Raw genomic sequence first — 17386 nt, forward strand, 5'->3', positions numbered from 1 at the left:
ACTTATAGGGCCAAAGGAAATATCCTCCGATAACAAAGACAAAGAAGCTTTCTGAGAAACTTCTTTGTGTTCTGTGAAATCAACTCACAGAGTTACAGCTTTCCCCTCAAGAAGCCTTTCGCTAAGACAGTTCTTGTGGAATTGGCAAAGTGATATTTGGAAGCCCATAGAGGGCTATGGTTAAAAAGGAAATATCCTCAGATGAAATCTGGAAAGAAGCTTTCTGAGAAACTGCTTAGTGTTCTGTTAATTCATCTCACAGAGTTACATCTGTATTTCGTGGATCTCTTTGCTAGCCTTATTTCTGTGGAATCTGAGAACAGATATTTCGGATCCCTTTTGAAACTATAGGGCCAAAGGAAATATCCTCCGATAACAAAGAGAAAGAAGCTTTTTGAGAAACTTCTTTGTGTTCTTTGAAATCATCTCACAGAGTTACAGCTTTCCCCTCAAGGAGCCTTTCGCTAAGACTGTTCTTGTGGAATTGGCAAAGTGATATTTGGAAGCCCATTGAGGGCGACGGTGAAAAATGAAATATCCTCAGATGAAATCTGGAAAGAAGCTTTCTGAGAAACTGCTTAGTGTTCTTTTAATTCATCTCACGGAGTTACATCTGTATTTCTTGGATCTCTTTGCTAGCCTTATTTCTGTGGAATCTGAGAACAGATACTTCGGATCCCCTTGGAGACTATAGGGCCAAAGGAAATATCCTCCGATAACAAAGAGAAAGAAGCTTTCTGAGAAACTTCTTTGTGTTCTGTGAAATCGTCTCACTGAGTTACAGCTTTCCCCTCAAGAAGACTTTCGCTAAGACAGTTCTTGTGGAATTGGCAAAGTGATATTTGGAAGCCCATAGAGGGCTATGGTGAAAAAGGAAATATCCTCAGAGGAAATCTGGAAAGTAGCTTTCTGAGAAACTGCTTAGTGTTCTGTTATTTCATCTCACAGAGTTACATCTGTATTTCGTGGATCTCTATGCTAGCGTTATTTCTTGGATTCTGAGAACAGATATTTCGGATCCCTTTGGAGACTATAGGGCCAAAGGAAATATACTCCGATAACAAAAAGAAAGAAGCTTTCTGAGAAACTTCTTTGTGTTCTGTGAAATCATCTCACAGAGTTACAGCTTTCCCTTCAAGAAGCCTTTCGCAAAGACAGTTCTTGTGGAAATGGCAATGTGATATTTGGAAGCCCAAAGAGGGCTATGGTGAAAAAGGAAATATCCTCAGATGAAATCTGGAAAGAAGCTTTCTGAGAAACTGCTCTGTGATATGTGTCTTCCACTCACAGAGTTACATCTGTATTTCGTGGAACTCTTTGCTAACCTTATTTCTCTGGATTCTGAGAACAGATATTTCGGATCCCTTTGAAGACTATAGGGCCAAAGGAAATATCCTCCGATAACAAAGAGCAGGAAGCTTTCTGAAAAACTTCTTTGTGTTCTGTGAAATCATCTCACGGAGTTACAGCTTTCCCCTCAAGAAGCCTTTCGCTAAGACAGTTCTTGTGGAATTGGCAATGTGATATTTGGAAGCCCATAGAGGGCTATGGTGAAAAAGGAATTATCCTCAGATGAAATCTGAAAGGAAGCTTTCTGAGAAACTGCTTAGTGTTCTGTTAATTCATCTCACAGAGTTACATCTGTATTTCGTGGATCTCTTCGCTAGCCTTATTTCTGTGGAATCTGAGAACAGATATTTCGGATCCCTTTGAAGACTATAGGGCCAAAGGAAATATCCTCCGATAACAAAGAGAAAGAAGCTTTCTGAGAAACTTCTTTGTGTTCTGTGAAATCATCTCACAGAGTTACAGCTTTCCCCTCAAGAAGCCTTTAGCTAAGACAGTTCTTGTGGAATTGACAAAGTGATATTTGGAGGCCCATAGAGGGCTATGTTGAAAAAGGAAATATCCTCAGAGGAAATCTGGAAAGAAGCTTTCTGAGAAACCGCTTTGTTCTGTTAATTCATCTCACAGAGTTACATCCGTATTTCGTGGATCTCTTTGCTAGCCTTATTTCTGTGGAATCTGAGAACAGATATTTCGGATCCCTTTGAAGACTATAGGGCCAAAGGAAATATCCTCCGATAACAAAGAGAAAGAAGCTTTTTGAGAAACTTCTTTGTGTTTTGTGAAATCATCTCAGAGAGTTACAGCTTTCCCCTCAAGAAGCCTTTCGCTAAGACAGTTCTTGTGGAATTGGCAAAGTGATATTTGGAAGCCCATAGAGGGCTATGGTGTAAAAGGAAATATCCTCAGAGGAAATCTGGAAAGAAGCTTTCTGAGGAACTGCTTAGTGTTCTGTTAATTCATCTCACAGAGTTACATCCGTATTTCGTGGATCTCTTTGCTTGCCTTATTTCTGTGGAATCTGAGAACAGATATTTCGGATCCCTTTGAAGACTATAGGGCCAAAGGTAATATCCTCCGATAACAAAGAGAAAGAAGCTTTCTGAGAAACTTCTTTGGGTTCTGTGAAATCATCTCACAGAGTTACAGCTTTCCCCTCAAGAAGCCTTTCGCTAAGACAGTTCTTGTGGAATTAGCAAAGTGATATTTCGAAGCCCATAGAGGGCTATGGTGAAAAAGGAAATATCCTCAGAGGAAATCTGGAAAGAAGCTTTCTGAGAAACTGCTTAGTGTTCTGTTAATTTATCTCACAGAGTTACATCTGTATTTAGTGGATCTCTTTGCTAGCCTTATTTTTGTGGAATCTGAGAACAGATATTTCGGATCCCTTTGAAGACTATAGGGCCAAAGGAAATATCCTCCGATAACAAAGAGAAAGAAGCTTTCTGAGAAACTTCTTTGTGTTCTGTGAAATCAACTCACAGAGTTACAGCTTTCCCCTCAAGAAGTCTTTCGCTAAGACAGTTCTTGTGGAATTGGCAAAGTGATATTTGGAAGCCCATAGAGGGCTATGGTGAAAAAGAAAATATCCTCAGAGGAAATTTGGAAAGAAGCTTTCTGAGAAACTGCTTAGTGTTCTGTTAATTCATCTCACAGAGTTACATCTGTATTTCGTGGATCTATTTGCTAGCCTTATTTCTGTGGAATCTGAGAACAGATATTTCGGATCCCTTTGAAGTCTATAGGGCCAAAGGAAATATCTTCCGATAACAAAGAGAAAGAAGCTTTCTGAGAACCTTCTTTGTGTTCTGTGAAATCATCTCACAGAGTTACAGCTTTCCCCTCGAGAAGCCTTTCGATAAGACAGTTCTGGTGGAATAGGCAAAGTGATATTTGGAAGCCCTTAGAGGGCTATGTTGAAAAAGGAACTATCCTCAGATGAAATCTGGAAAGAAACTTTCTGAGAAACTGCTCTGTGATATGTGTCTACCACTCACAGAGTTACATCTGTATTTCGTGGAACACTTTGCTAGCCTTATTTCTGTTGATTCTGAGAACAGATATTTCGGATCCCTTTGAAGACTTATAGGGCCAAAGGAAATATCCTCCGATAACAAAGACAGAGAAGCTTTCTGAGAAACTTCTTTGTGTTCTGTGAAATCAACTCACAGAGTTACAGCTTTCCCCTCAAGAAGCCTTTCGCTAAGACAGTTCTTGTGGAATTGGCAAAGTGATATTTGGAAGCCCATAGAGGGCTATGGTTAAAAAGGAAATATCCTCAGATGAAATCTGGAAAGAAGCTTTCTGAGAAACTGCTTAGTGTTCTGTTAATTCATCTCACAGAGTTACATCTGTATTTCGTGGATCTCTTTGCTAGCCTTATTTCTGTGGAATCTGAGAACAGATATTTCGGATCCCTTTTGAAACTATAGGGCCAAAGGAAATATCCTCCGATAACAAAGAGAAAAAACCTTTCTGAGAAACTTCTTTGTGTTCTTTGAAATCATCTCACAGAGTTACAGCTTTCCCCTCTAGAAGCCTTTCGCTAAGACAGTTCTTGTGGAATTGGCAAAGTGATATTTGGAAGCCCATAGAGGGCTATGGTGAAAAAGGAAATATCCTCAGATGAAATCTTGAAAGAAGCTTTCTGAGAAACTGCTTAGTGTTCTGTTAATTCATCTCACAGAGTTACATCTGTATTTCGTGGATCTCTTTGGTAGCCTTATTTCTTTGGAATCTGAGAACAGATATTTAGGATCCCTTTGAAGACTATAGGGCCAAAGGAAATATCCTCCGATAACAAAGAGAAAGACGCTTTCTGAGAAACTTCTTTGTGTTCTGTGAAATCATCTCACAGAGTTACAGCTTCCCCCTCTAGAAGCGTTTCGCTAAGACAGTTCTTTTGGAATTGGCAAAGTGATATTTGGAAGCCCATAGAGGGCTATGGTGAAAAAGGATATATCCTCAGATGAAATCTGGAAAGAAGCGTTCTGAGAAACTGCTTAGTGTTCTGATAATTCATCTCAAAGTGTTACATCTGTATTTCGTGGATCTCTTAACTAGCCTTATTTCTGTGGAATCTGAGAACAGATAATTCGCATTCCTTTGAAGACTATAGGGCCAAAGGAAATATCCTCCGATAACAAAGAGAAAGAAGCTTTCTGAGAAACTTCTTTGTGTTCTGTGAAATCATCTCACAGAGTTACAGCTTTCTCCTCAAGAAGCCTTTCGCTAAGACAGTTCTTGTGGAATTGGCAAAGTGATATTTGGAAGCCCATGGAGGGCGATGGTGAAAAAGGAAATATCCACAGATGAAATCTGGAAAGAAGCTTTCTGAGAACTGCTTAGTGTTCTGTTAATTCATCTCATAGAGTTACATCTGTATTTCGTGGATCTCTTTGCTAGCCTTATTTCTGTGGAATCTGAGAACAGATATTTCGGATGCCTTTGAAGACTATAGGGCCAAAGGGAATATCCTCCGATAACAAAGAGAAAGAAGCTTTTTGAGAAACTTCTTTGTGTTCTTTGAAATCATCTCACAGAGTTACAGCTTTCCCCTCAAGAAGCCTTTCGCTAAGACAGTTCTTGTGGAATTGACAAAGTGATATTTGGAGGCCCATAGAGGGCTATGTTGAAAAAGGAAATATCCTCAGAGGAAATCTGGAAAGAAGCTTTCTGAGAAACCGCTTTGTTCTGTTAATTCATCTCACAGAGTTACATCCGTATTTCGTGGATCTCTTTGCTAGCCTTATTTCTGTGGAATCTGAGAACAGATATTTCGGATCCCTTTGAAGACTATAGGGCCAAAGGTAATATCCTCCGATAACAAAGAGAAAGAAGCTTTCTGAGAAACTTCTTTGGGTTCTGTGAAATCATCTCACAGAGTTACAGCTTTCCCCTCAAGAAGCCTTTCGCTAAGACAGTTCTTGTGGAATTAGCAAAGTGATATTTCGAAGCCCATAGAGGGCTATGGAGAAAAAGGAAATATCCTCAGAGGAAATCTGGAAAGAAGCTTTCTGAGAAACTGCTTAGTGTTCTGTTAATTTATCTCACAGAGTTACATCTGTATTTAGTGGATCTCTTTGCTAGCCTTATTTTTGTGGAATCTGAGAACAGATATTTCGGATCCCTTTGAAGACTATAGGGCCAAAGGAAATATCCTCCGATAACAAAGAGAAAGAAGCTTTCTGAGAAACTTCTTTGTGTTCTGTGAAATCAACTCACAGAGTTACAGCTTTCCCCTCAAGAAGTCTTTCGCTAAGACAGTTTTTGTGGAATTGGCAAAGTGATATTTGGAAGCCCATAGAGGGCTATGGTGAAAAAGAAAATATCCTCAGAGGAAATTTGGAAAGAAGCTTTCTGAGAAACTGCTTAGTGTTCTGTTAATTCATCTCACAGAGTTACATCTGTATTTCGTGGATCTATTTGCTAGCCTTATTTCTGTGGAATCTGAGAACAGATATTTCGGATCCCTTTGAAGTCTATAGGGCCAAAGGAAATATCTTCCGATAACAAAGAGAAAGAAGCTTTCTGAGAACCTTCTTTGTGTTCTGTGAAATCATCTCACAGAGTTACAGCTTTCCCCTCGAGAAGCCTTTCGATAAGACAGTTCTGGTGGAATAGGCAAAGTGATATTTGGAAGCCCTTAGAGGGCTATGTTGAAAAAGGAACTATCCTCAGATGAAATCTGGAAAGAAACTTTCTGAGAAACTGCTCTGTGATATGTGTCTACCACTCACAGAGTTACATCTGTATTTCGTGGAACACTTTGCTAGCCTTATTTCTGTTGATTCTGAGAACAGATATTTCGGATCCCTTTGAAGACTTATAGGGCCAAAGGAAATATCCTCCGATAACAAAGACAGAGAAGCTTTCTGAGAAACTTCTTTGTGTTCTGTGAAATCAACTCACAGAGTTACAGCTTTCCCCTCAAGAAGCCTTTCGCTAAGACAGTTCTTGTGGAATTGGCAAAGTGATATTTGGAAACCCATAGAGGGCGACGGTGAAAAAGGAAATATCCTCAGATGAAATCTGGAAAGAAGCTTTCTGAGAAACTGCTTAGTGTTCTGTTAATTCATCTCACAGAGTTACATCTGTATTTCGTGGATCTCTTTGCTAGCCTTATTTCTGTGGAATCTGAGAACAGATATTTCGGATCCCTTTTGAAACTATAGGGCCAAAGGAAATATCCTCCGATAACAAAGAGAAAAAACCTTTCTGAGAAACTTCTTTGTGTTCTTTGAAATCATCTCACAGAGTTACAGCTTTCCCCTCTAGAAGCCTTTCGCTAAGACAGTTCTTGTGGAATTGGCAAAGTGATATTTGGAAGCCCATAGAGGGCTATGGTGAAAAAGGAAATATCCTCAGATGAAATCTTGAAAGAAGCTTTCTGAGAAACTGCTTAGTGTTCTGTTAATTCATCTCACAGAGTTACATCTGTATTTCGTGGATCTCTTTGGTAGCCTTATTTATTTGGAATCTGAGAACAGATATTTAGGATCCCTTTGAAGACTATAGGGCCAAAGGAAATATCCTCCGATAACAAAGAGAAAGACGCTTTCTGAGAAACTTCTTTGTGTTCTGTGAAATCATCTCACAGAGTTACAGCTTCCCCCTCTAGAAGCGTTTCGCTAAGACAGTTCTTTTGGAATTGGCAAAGTGATATTTGGAAGCCCATAGAGGGCTATGGTGAAAAAGGATATATCCTCAGATGAAATCTGGAAAGAAGCGTTCTGAGAAACTGCTTAGTGTTCTGTTAATTCATCTCAAAGTGTTACATCTGTATTTCGTGGATCTCTTAACTAGCCTTATTTCTGTGGAATCTGAGAACAGATAATTCGCATTCCTTTGAAGACTATAGGGCCAAAGGAAATATCCTCCGATAACAAAGAGAAAGAAGCTTTCTGAGAAACTTCTTTGTGTTCTGTGAAATCATCTCACAGAGTTACAGCTTTCTCCTCAAGAAGCCTTTCGCTAAGACAGTTCTTGTGGAATTGGCAAAGTGATATTTGGAAGCCCATGGAGGGCGATGGTGAAAAAGGAAATATCCACAGATGAAATCTGGAAAGAAGCTTTCTGAGAACTGCTTAGTGTTCTGTTAATTCATCTCATAGAGTTACATCTGTATTTCGTGGATCTCTTTGCTAGCCTTATTTCTGTGGAATCTGAGAACAGATATTTCGGATCCCTTTGAAGACTATAGGGCCAACGGAAATATCCTCCGATAACAAAGAGAAAGAAGCTTTCTGAGAAACTTCTTTGTGTTCTGTGAAATCATCTCACAGAGTTACAGCTTTCCCCTCAAGAAGCCTTTAGCTAAGACAGTTCTTGTGGAATTGACAAAGTGATATTTGGAGGCCCATAGAGGGCTATGTTGAAAAAGGAAATATCCTCAGAGGAAATCTGGAAAGAAGCTTTCTGAGAAACCGCTTTGTTCTGTTAATTCATCTCACAGAGTTACATCCGTATTTCGTGGATCTCTTTGCTAGCCTTATTTCTGTGGAATCTGAGAACAGATATTTCGGATCCCTTTGAAGACTATAGGGCCAAAGGAAATATCCTCCGAAAACAAAGAGAAAGAAGCTTTTTGAGAAACTTCTTTGTGTTTTGTGAAATCATCTCAGAGAGTTACAGCTTTCCCCTCAAGAAGCCTTTCGCTAAGACAGTTCTTGTGGAATTGGCAGAGTGATATTTGGAAGCCCATAGAGGGCTATGGTGTAAAAGGAAATATCCTCAGAGGAAATCTGAAAAGAAGCTTTCTGAGAAACTGCTTAGTGTTCTGTTAATTCATCTCACAGAGTTACATCTGTATTTCGTGGATCTCTTTGCTAGCCTTATTTCTGTGGAATCTGAGAACAGATATTTCGGATCCCTTTGAAGACTATAGGGCCAAAAGAAATATCCTCCGATAACAAAGAGAAAGAACCTTTCTGAGAAACTTCTTTGTGTTTCGTGAAATCAACTCACAGAGTTACAGCTTTCCCCTCAAGAAGCCTTTCGCTAAGACAGTTCTTGTGGAATTGGCAAAGTGATATTTGGAAGCCCATAGAGGGCTATGGTGAAAAAGGAATTATCCTCAGATGAAATCTGGAAAGAAGCTTTCTGAGAAACTGCTTAGTGTTCTGTTAATTCATCTCACAGAGTTACATCTGTATTTCGTGGATCTATTTGCTAGCCTTATTTCTGTGGAATCTGAGAACAGATATTTCGGATCCCTTTGAAGTCTATAGGGCCAAAGGAAATATCTTCCGATAACAAAGAGAAAGAAGCTTTCTGAGAACCTTCTTTGTGTTCTGTGAAATCATCTCACAGAGTTACAGCTTTCCCCTCAAGAAGCCTTTCGCAAAGACAGTTCTTGTGGAAATGGCAATGTGATATTTCGAAGCCCAAAGAGGGCTATGGTGAAAAAGGAAATATCCTCAGATGAAATCTGGAAAGAAGCTTTCTGAGAAACTGCTCTGTGATATGTGTCTTCCACTCACAGAGTTACATCTGTATTTCGTGGAACTCTTTGCTAACCTTATTTCTCTGGATTCTGAGAACAGATATTTCGGATCCCTTTGAAGACTATAGGGCCAAAGGAAATATCCTCCGATAACAAAGAGCAAGAAGCTTTCTGAGAAACTTCTTTGTGTTCTGTGAAATCATCTCACGGAGTTACAGCTTTCCCCTCAAGAAGCCTTTCGCTAAGACAGTTCTTGTGGAATTGGCAATGTGATATTTGGAAGCCCATAGAGGGCTATGGTGAAAAAGTTATTATCCTCAGATGAAATCTGAAAGGAAGCTTTCTGAGAAACTGCTTAGTGTTCTGTTAATTCATCTCACAGAGTTACATCTGTATTTCGTGGATCTCTTCGCTAGCCTTATTTCTGTGGAATCTGAGAACAGATATTTCGGATCCCTTTGAAGACTATAGGGCCAAAGGAAATATCCTCCGATAACAAAGAGAAAGAAGCTTTCTGAGAAACTTCTTTGTGTTCTGTGAAATCATCTCACAGAGTTACAGCTTTCCCCTCAAGAAGCCTTTAGCTAAGACAGTTCTTGTGGAATTGACAAAGTGATATTTGGAGGCCCATAGAGGGCTATGTTGAAAAAGGAAATATCCTCAGAGGAAATCTGGAAAGAAGCTTTCTGAGAAACCGCTTTGTTCTGTTAATTCATCTCACAGAGTTACATCCGTATTTCGTGGATCTCTTTGCTAGCCTTATTTCTGTGGAATCTGAGAACAGATATTTCGGATCCCTTTGAAGACTATAGGGCCAAAGGAAATATCCTCCGATAACAAAGAGAAAGAAGCTTTTTGAGAAACTTCTTTGTGTTTTGTGAAATCATCTCAGAGAGTTACAGCTTTCCCCTCAAGAAGCCTTTCGCTAAGACAGTTCTTGTGGAATTGGCAAAGTGATATTTGGAAGCCCATAGAGGGCTACGGTGTAAAAGGAAATATCCTCAGAGGAAATCTGGAAAGAAGCTTTCTGAGGAACTGCTTAGTGTTCTGTTAATTCATCTCACAGAGTTACATCTGTATTTCGTGGATCTCTTTGCTAGCCTTATTTCTGTGGAATCTGAGAACAGATATTTCGGATCCCTTTGAAGACTATAGGGCCAAAAGAAATATCCTCCGACAACAAAGAGAAAGAACCTTTCTGAGAAACTTCTTTGTGTTTCGTGAAATCAACTCACAGAGTTACAGCTTTCCCCTCAAGAAGCCTTTCGCTAAGACAGTTCTTGTGGAATTGGCAAAGTGATATTTGGAAGCCCATAGAGGGCTATGGTGAAAAAGGAATTATCCTCAGATGAAATCTGGAAAGAAGCTTTCTGAGAAACTGCTTAGTGTTCTGTTAATTCATCTCACAGAGTTACATCTGTATTTCGTGGATCTCTTTGCTAGCCTTATTTCTGTGGAATCTGAGAACAGATATTTCGGATCCCTTTGGAGACTATAGGGCCAAAGGAAATATCCTCCGATAACAAAGAGAAAGAAGCTTTTTGAGAAACTTCTTTGTGTTCTTTGAAATCATCTCACAGAGTTACAGCTTTCCCCTCAAGAAGCCTTTCGCTAAGACAGTTCTTGTGGAATTGACAAAGTGATATTTGGAGGCCCATAGAGGGCTATGTTGAAAAAGGAAATATCCTCAGAGGAAATCTGAAAGAAGCTTTCTGAGAAACCGCTTTGTTCTGTTAATTCATCTCACAGAGTTACATCCGTATTTCGTGGATCTCTTTGCTAGCCTTATTTCTGTGGAATCTGAGAACAGATATTTCGGATCCCTTTGAAGACTATAGGGCCAAAGGTAATATCCTCCGATAACAAAGAGAAAGAAGCTTTCTGAGAAACTTCTTTGGGTTCTGTGAAATCATCGCACAGAGTTACAGCTTTCCCCTCAAGAAGCCTTTCGCTAAGACAGTTCTTGTGGAATTGGCAAAGTGATATTTCGAAGCCCATAGAGGGCTATGGTGAAAAAGGAAATATCCTCAGAGGAAATCTGGAAAGAAGCTTTCTGAGAAACTGCTTAGTGTTCTGTTAATTTATCTCACAGAGTTACATCTGTATTTAGTGGATCTCTTTGCTAGCCTTATTTTTGTGGAATCTGAGAACAGATATTTCGGATCCCTTTGAAGACTATAGGGCCAAAGGAAATATCCTCCGATAACAAAGAGAAAGAAGCTTTCTGAGAAACTTCTTTGTGTTCTGTGAAATCAACTCACAGAGTTACAGCTTTCCCCTCAAGAAGTCTTTCGCTAAGACAGTTCTTGTGGAATTGGCAAAGTGATATTTGGAAGCCCATAGAGGGCTATGGTGAAAAAGAAAATATCCTCAGAGGAAATTTGGAAAGAAGCTTTCTGAGAAACTGCTTAGTGTTCTGTTAATTCATCTCACAGAGTTACATCTGTATTTCGTGGATCTATTTGCTAGCCTTATTTCTGTGGAATCTGAGAACAGATATTTCGGATCCCTTTGAAGTCTATAGGGCCAAAGGAAATATCTTCCGATAACAAAGAGAAAGAAGCTTTCTGAGAACCTTCTTTGTGTTCTGTGAAATCATCTCACAGAGTTACAGCTTTCCCCTCTAGAAGCCTTTCGCTAAGACAGTTCTGGTGGAATAGGCAAAGTGATATTTGGAAGCCCATAGAGGGCTATGTTGAAAAAGGAACTATCCTCAGATGAAATCTGGAAAGAAACTTTCTGAGAAACTGCTCTGTGATATGTGTCTACCACTCACAGGGTTACATCTGTATTTCGTGGAACACTTTGCTAGCCTTATTTCTGTTGATTCTGAGAACAGATATTTCGGATCCCTTTGAAGACTTATAGTGCCAAAGGAAATATCCTCCGATAACAAAGACAAAGAAGCTTTCTGTGAAACTTCTTTGTGTTCTGTGAAATCAACTCAAAGAGTTACAGCTTTCCCCTCAAGAAGCCTTTCGCTAAGACAGTTCTTGTGGAATTGGCAAAGTGATATTTGGAAGCCCATAGAGGGCTATGGTTAAAAAGGAAATATCCTCAGATGAAATCTGGAAAGAAGCTTTCTGAGAAACTGCTTAGTGTTCTGTTAATTCATCTCACAGAGTTACATCTGTATTTCGTGGATCTCTTTGCTAGCCTTATTTCTGTGGAATCTGAGAACAGATATTTCGGATCCCTTTTGAAACTATAGGGCCAAAGGAAATATCCTCCGATAACAAAGAGAAAAAACCTTTCTGAGAAACTTCTTTGTGTTCTTTGAAATCATCTCACAGAGTTACAGCTTTCCCCTCTAGAAGCCTTTCGCTAAGACAGTTCTTGTGGAATTGGCAAAGTGATATTTGGAAGCCCATAGAGGGCTATGGTGAAAAAGGAAATATCCTCAGATGAAATCTTGAAAGAAGCTTTCTGAGAAACTGCTTAGTGTTCTGTTAATTCATCTCACAGGGTTACATCTGTATTTCGTGGATCTCTTTGCTAGCCTTATTTCTTTGGAATCTGAGAACAGATATTTAGGATCCCTTTGAAGACTATAGGGCCAAAGGAAATATCCTCCGATAACAAAGAGAAAGACGCTTTCTGAGAAACTTCTTTGTTTTCTGTGAAATCATCTCACAGAGTTACAGCTTCCCCCTCTAGAAGCGTTTCGCTAAGACAGTTCTTTTGGAATTGGCAAAGTGATATTTGGAAGCCCATAGAGGGCTATGGTGAAAAAGGATATATCCTCAGATGAAATCTGGAAAGAAGCGTTCTGAGAAACTGCTTAGTGTTCTGTTAATTCATCTCAAAGTGTTACATCTGTATTTCGTGGATCTCTTAACTAGCCTTATTTCTGTGGAATCTGAGAACAGATAATTCGCATTCCTTTGAAGACTATAGGGCCAAAGGAAATATCCTCCGATAACAAAGAGAAAGAAGCTTTCTGAGAAACTTCTTTGTGTTCTGTGAAATCATCTCACAGAGTTACAGCTTTCTCCTCAAGAAGCCTTTCGCTAAGACAGTTCTTGTGGAATTGGCAAAGTGATATTTGGAAGCCCATGGAGGGCGATGGTGAAAAAGGAAATATCCACAGATGAAATCTGGAAAGAAGCTTTCTGAGAACTGCTTAGTGTTCTGTTAATTCATCTCATAGAGTTACATCTGTATTTCGTGGATCTCTTTGCTAGCCTTATTTCTGTGGAATCTGAGAACAGATATTTCGGATGCCTTTGAAGACTATAGGGCCAAAGGGAATATCCTCCGATAACAAAGAGAAAGAAGCTTTCTGAGAAACTTCTTTGTGTTCTGTGAAATCGTCTCACAGAGTTACAGCTTTCCCCTCAAGAAGACTTTCGCTAAGACAGTTCTTGTGGAATTGGCAAAGTGATATTTGGAAGCCCATAGAGGGCTATGGTGAAAAAGGAAATATCCTCAGAGGAAATCTGGAAAGAAGCTTTCTGAGAAACTGCTTAGTGTTCCGCTATTTCATCTCACAGAGTTACATCTGTATTTCGTGGATCTCTATGCAAGCGTTATTTCTTGGAATCTGAGAACAGATATTTCGGATCCCTTTGGAGACTATAGGGCCAAAGGAAATATACTCCGATAACAAAAAGAAAGAAGCTTTCTGAGAAACTTCTTTGTGTTCTGTGAAATCATCTCACAGAGTTACAGCTTTCCCCTCAAGAAGCCTTTCGCAAAGACAGTTCTTGTGGAAATGGCAATGTGATATTTGGAAGCCCAAAGAGGGCTATGTTGAAAAAGGAAATATCCTCAGATGAAATCTGGAAAGAAGCTTTCTGAGAAACTGCTCTGTGATATGTGTCTTACACTCACAGTGTTACATCTGTATTTCGTGGAACTCTTTGCTAGCCTTATTTCTCTGGATTCTGAGAACAGATATTTCGGATCCCTTTGAAGACTATAGAGCCAAAGGAAATATCCTCCGATAACAAAGAGCAAGAAGCTTTCTGAGAAACTTCTTTGTGTTCTGTGAAATCATCTCACGGAGTTACAGCTTTCCCCTCAAGAAGCCTTTCGCTAAGACAGTTCTTGTGGAATTGGCAATGTGATATTTGGAAGCCCATAGAGGGCTATGGTGAAAAAGGAATTATCCTCAGATGAAATCTGAAAGGAAGCTTTCTGAGAAACTGCTTAGTGTTCTGTTAATTCATCTCACAGAGTTACATCTGTATTTCGTGGATCTCTTTGCTAGCCTTATTTCTGTGGAATCTGAGAACAGATATTTCGGATCCCTTTGAAGACTATAGGGCCAAAGGAAATATCCTGCGATAACAAAGAGAAAGAAGTTTTCTGAGAAACTGCTTTGTGTTCTGTGAAATCATCTCACAGAGTTAGAGCTTTCCCCTCAAGAAGCCTTTCGCTAAGACAGTTCTTGTGGAATTGGCAAAGTGATATTTGAAAGCCCATAGAGGGCTATGGTGAAAAAGGAAATATCCTCAGATGAAATCTGGAAAGAAGCTTTCTGAGAAACTGCTTAGTGTTCTGTTAATTCATCTAAAAGTGTTACATCTGTTTTTCGTGGATCTCTTTGCTAGCCTTATTTCTGTGGAATCTGAGAACAGATATTTCGGATCCCTTTGAAGACTATAGGGCCAAAGGTAATATCCTCCGATAACAAAGAGAAAGAAGCTTTCTGAGAAACTTCTTTGGGTTCTGTGAAATCATCTCACAGAGTTACAGCTTTCCCCTCAAGAAGCCTTTCGCTAAGACAGTTCTTGTGGAATTGGCAAAGTGATATTTGGAAGCCCATAGAGGGCTAAGGTGAAAAAGGAAATATCCTCAGAGGAAATCTGGAAAGAAGCTTTCTGAGAAACTGCTTAGTGTTCTGTAAATTTATCTCACAGAGTTACATCTGTATTTAGTGGATCTCTTTGCTAGCCTTATTTTTGTGGAATCTGAGAACAGATATTTCGGATCCCTTTGAAGACTATAGGGCCAAAGGAAATATCCTCCGATAACAAAGAGAAAGAAGCTTTCTGAGAAACTTCTTTGTGTTCTGTGAAATCAACTCACAGAGTTACAGCTTTCCCCTCAAGAAGTCTTTCGCTAAGACAGTTCTTGTGGAATTGGCAAAGTGATATTTGGAAGCCCATAGAGGGCTATGGTGAAAAAGAAAATATCCTCAGAGGAAATCTGGAAAGAAGCTTTCTGAGAAACTGCTTAGTGTTCTGTTAATTCATCTCACAGAGTTACATCTGTATTTCGTGGATCTATTTGCTAGCCTTATTTCTGTGGAATCTGAGAACAGATATTTCGGATCCCTTTGAAGTCTATAGGGCCAAAGGAAATATCTTCCGATAACAAAGAGAAAGAAGCTTTCTGAGAACCTTCTTTGTGTTCTGTGAAATCATCTCACAGAGTTACAGCTTTCCCCTCGAGAAGCCTTTCGATAAGACAGTTCTGGTGGAATAGGCAAAGTGATATTTGGAAGCCCATAGAGGGCTATGGTGAAAAAGGAACTATCCTCAGATGAAATCTGGAAAGAAACTTTCTGAGAAACTGCTCTATGATATGTGTCTTCCACTCACAGAGTTACATCTGTATTTCGTGGAACACTTTGCTAGCCTTATTTCTGTGGATTCTGAGAACAGATATTTCGGATCCCTTTGAAGACTTATAGGGCCAAAGGAAATATCCTCCGATAACAAAGACAAAGAAGCTTTCTGAGAAACTTCTTTGTGTTCTGTGAAATCAACTCACAGAGTTACAGCTTTCCCATCAAGAAGCCTTTCGCTAAGACAGTTCTTGTGGAATTGGCAAAGTGATATTTGGAAGCCCATAGAGGGCTATGGTGAAAAAGGAAATATCCTCAGATGAAATCTGGAAAGAAGCTTTCTGAGAAACTGCTTAGTGTTCTGTTAATTCATCTCACAGAGTTACATCTGTATTTCGTGGATCTCTTTGCTAGCCTTATTTCTGTGGAATCTGAGAACAGATATTTCGGATCCCTTTTGAAACTATAGGGCCAAAGGAAATATCCTCCGATAACAAAGAGAAAGAAGCTTGTTGAGAAACTTCTTTGTGTTCTTTGAAATCATCTCACAGAGTTACAGCTTTCCCCTCAAGGAGCCTTTCGCTAAGACAGTTCTTGTGGAATTGGCAAAGTGATATTTGGAAGCCCATAGAGGGCTATGGTGAAAAAGGAAATATCCTCAGAGGAAATCTGGAAAGAAGCTTTCTGAGAAACTGCTTAGTGTTCGGTTATTTCATCTCACAGAGTTACATCTGTATTTCGTGGATCTCTATGCTAGCGTTATTTCTTGGAATTTGAGAACAGATATTTCGGATCCCTTTGGAGACTATAGGGCCAAAGGAAATATACTCCGATAACAAAAAGAAAGAAGCTTTCTGAGAAACTTCTTTGTGTTCTGTGAAATCATCTCACAGAGTTACAGCTTTCCCCTCAAGAAGCCTTTCACAAAGACAGTTCTTGTGTAAATGGCAATGTGATATTTGGAAGCCCAAAGAGGGCTATGGTGAAAAAGGAAATATCCTCAGATGAAATCTGGAAAGAAGCTTTCTGAGAAACTGCTCTGTGATATGTGTCTTCCACTCACAGTGTTACATCTGTATTTCGTGGAACTCTTTGCTAGCCTTATTTCTCTGGATTCTGAGAACAGATATTTCGGATCCCTTTGAAGACTATAGGGCCAAAGGAAATATCCTCCGATAACAAAGAGAAAGAAGCTTTCTGAGAAACTTCTTTGTGTTCTGTGAAATCATCTCACGGAGTTACAGCTTTCCCCTCAAGAAGCCTTTCGCTAAGACAGTTCTTGTGGAATTGGCAATGTGATATTTGGAAGCCCATAGAGGGCTATGGTTAAAAAGGAAATATCCTCAGATGAAATCTGGAAAGAAGCTTTCTGAGAAACTGCTTAGTGTTCTGTTAATTCATCTCACAGAGTTACATCTGTATTTCGTGGATCTCTTTGCTAGCCTTATTTCTGTGTTATCTGAGAACAGATATTTCGGATCCCTTTTGAAACTATAGGGCCAAAGGAAATATCCTCCGATAACAAAGAGAAAAAACCTTTCTGAGAAACTTCTTTGTGTTCTTTGAAATCATCTCACAGAGTTACAGCTTTCCCCTCTAGAAGCCTTTCGCTAAGACAGTTCTTGTGGAATTGGCAAAGTGATATTTGGAAGCCCATAGAGGGCTATGGTGAAAAAGGAAATATCCTCAGATGAAATCTTGAAAGAAGCTTTCTGAGAAACTGCTTAGTGTTCTGTTAATTCATCTCACAGAGTTACATCTGTATTTCGTGGATCTCTTTGGTAGCCTTATTTATTTGGAATCTGAGAACAGATATTTAGGATCCCTTTGAAGACTATAGGGCCAAAGGAAATATCCTCCGATAACAAAGAGAAAGACGCTTTCTGAGAAACTTCTTTGTGTTCTGTGAAATCATCTCACAGAGTTACAGCTTCCCCCTCTAGAAGCGTTTCGCTAAGACAGTTCTTTTGGAATTGGCAAAGTGATATTTGGAAGCCCATAGAGGGCTATGGTGAAAAAGGATATATCCTCAGATGAAATCTGGAAAGAAGCGTTCTGAGAAACTGCTTAGTGTTCTGTTA

Source organism: Macaca nemestrina, chromosome 7, assembly GCF_043159975.1.
Source record: "Macaca nemestrina isolate mMacNem1 chromosome 7, mMacNem.hap1, whole genome shotgun sequence".
Taxonomy (NCBI): Eukaryota; Metazoa; Chordata; class Mammalia; order Primates; family Cercopithecidae; genus Macaca; species Macaca nemestrina.